At 50.7% G+C, this 2,108-nt stretch overlaps 1 non-coding gene across 1 annotated transcript; it reads left to right on the top strand.

The window, feature by feature from the left end:
- The first annotated feature begins 422 nt into the window (after nucleotides 1-422).
- Nucleotides 423-495, top strand: Trnat-ggu (transfer RNA threonine (anticodon GGU)). Its single transcript has one exon. It is a non-coding gene; the product is annotated as a tRNA-Thr (tRNA).
- The last annotated feature ends 1,613 nt before the right edge of the window (nucleotides 496-2,108 follow it).

Here is a 2,108-nt window from a genome sequence, read left to right on the forward strand (position 1 = left end):
GAGGTCGTGGGTTCGGATCCCACCCGGCGGGCATTTATTCATCACTTTCTTTTCGACTCAAAAAATGATTCCTCTCTTCCTATGACCCACCACAACCTCCCCTTTGCTTTCCGAGGTTTTCGTGGCTGCCAACCCTTCTTTTCTGTCTTATTTCACGGAGCCCCTCACTTCCCTTTTTCTGATTCGCTACATGCTTAGCGAGGGCCTCTGTTCTGGCAGTCTTGGTGCCAAAGGGAGATTAAGAGGGTTCAACGCTGGTCGACCACTCTCGACATGTCGTAGACACTCGAGTCACGGCCCGGGGTTTAAAAAGAAGGTTCCCTTCACCCCGATTAGTCCGAGTGGCGCTGGCTACCACCTCCAAGTGCAGGAAACAAAAATACCTTAACATAAATACCCGAGAAAGTGCTGGGGAAACAGCCCCGCCGGTAGCGTAGTGGTTATCGCACCAGACCGGTAATCTGGAGGTCGTGGGTTCGGATCCCACCCGGCGGGCATTTTTTCACCACTTTCTTTTCGAATCAAAAAATTCTTCATCTCTTTCTATGACCCACCACAACCTCCCCTTTGCTTTCCGAGGTTATCTTGGCTGCCAACCCTTATTTTCTGTCTTATTTCACGGAGCCTCTCATTTCCCATTTTGTGATTCGCTACATGCTTAGCGAGGGCCTCTGTTCTGGAAGTCTTGGTGCCAAAGGGGGCTTAAGAGGGTTCAACACTGGTCGACCACTCTCGACATGTCGTAGACACTCGAGTCACGGCCCGGGGGTTAAAAGAAGGTCCCCTTCACCCCGATTAGTCCGAGTGATGCTGGCTACCACCCCCAAGTGCAGGAAACAAAAATACCTTAACATAAATACCCGAGAAAGTGCTGGGGAAACAGCCCCGCCGGTAGCGTAGAGGTTATCGCACCAGACCGGTATTCTGGAGGTCGTGTGTTCGGATCCCACCCGGCGGGCATTTATTCACCACTTTCTTTTCGACTCAAAAAATTATTCCTCTATTTCTATGACACACCACAACCTCCCCTTTGCTTTCCGAGGTTTTCTTGGCTGCCAACCCTTATTTTATGTCTTATTTCACGGAGCCTCTCATTTCCCATTTTCTGATTCGCTACATGCTTAGCGAGGGCCTCTGTTCTGGCAGTCTTGGGGCCAAAGGGAGCTTAAGAGGGTTCAACGCTGGTCGACCACTCTCGACATGTCGTAGACACTCGAGTCACGGCCCGGGGGTTAAAAAGGTCCCCTTCACCCCGATTAGTTCGAGTGGCGCTGGCTAACAACCCCTAGTGCAGGAAACAAAAATACCTTAACATAAATACCCGAGAAAGGGCTGGGGAAACAGCCCCGCCGGTAGCGTAGTGATTATCGCACCAGACCGGTATTCTGGAGGTCGTGGGTTCGGATCCCACCCGGCGGGCATTTATTCATCACTTTCTTTTCGACTCAAAAAATGATTCCTCTCTTCCTATGACCCACCACAACCTCCCCTTTGCTTTCCGAGGTTTTCGTGGCTGCCAACCCTTATTTTCTGTCTTATTTCACGTTGCCCCTCACTTCCCTTTTTCTGATTCGCTACATGCTTAGCGATGGCCTCTGTTCTGGCAGTCTTTGTGCCAAAGGGAGATTAAGAGGGTTCAACGCTGGTCGACCACTCTCGACATGTCGTAGACACTCGAGTCACGGCCCTGGGTTTAAAAAGAAGGTTCCCTTCACCCCGATTAGTCCGAGTGGCGCTGGCTACCACCTCCAAGTGCAGGAAACAAAAATACCTTAACATAAATACCCGAGAAAGTGCTGGGGAAACAGCCCCGCCGGTAGCGTAGTGGTTATCGCACCAGACCGGTAATCTGGAGGTCGTGGGTTCGGATCCCACTCGGCGGGCATTTTTTCACCACTTTCTTTTCGAATCAAAAAATTCTTCATCTCTTTCTATGACCCACCACAACCTCCCCTTTGCTTTCCGAGGTTATCTTGGCTGCCAACCCTTATTTTCTGTCTTATTTCACGGAGCCTCTCATTTCCCATTTTGTGATTCGCTACATGCTTAGCGAGGGCCTCTGTTCTGGAAGTCTTGGTGCCAAAGGGGGCTTAGGAGGGTTCAACACT

The sequence above is a fragment of the Haemaphysalis longicornis genome, unplaced genomic scaffold (genome assembly GCF_048455015.1).
Source record: "Haemaphysalis longicornis isolate Haplotype H1 unplaced genomic scaffold, Haemaphysalis longicornis Haplotype H1 scaffold_39, whole genome shotgun sequence".
Taxonomy (NCBI): domain Eukaryota; kingdom Metazoa; phylum Arthropoda; class Arachnida; order Ixodida; family Ixodidae; genus Haemaphysalis; species Haemaphysalis longicornis.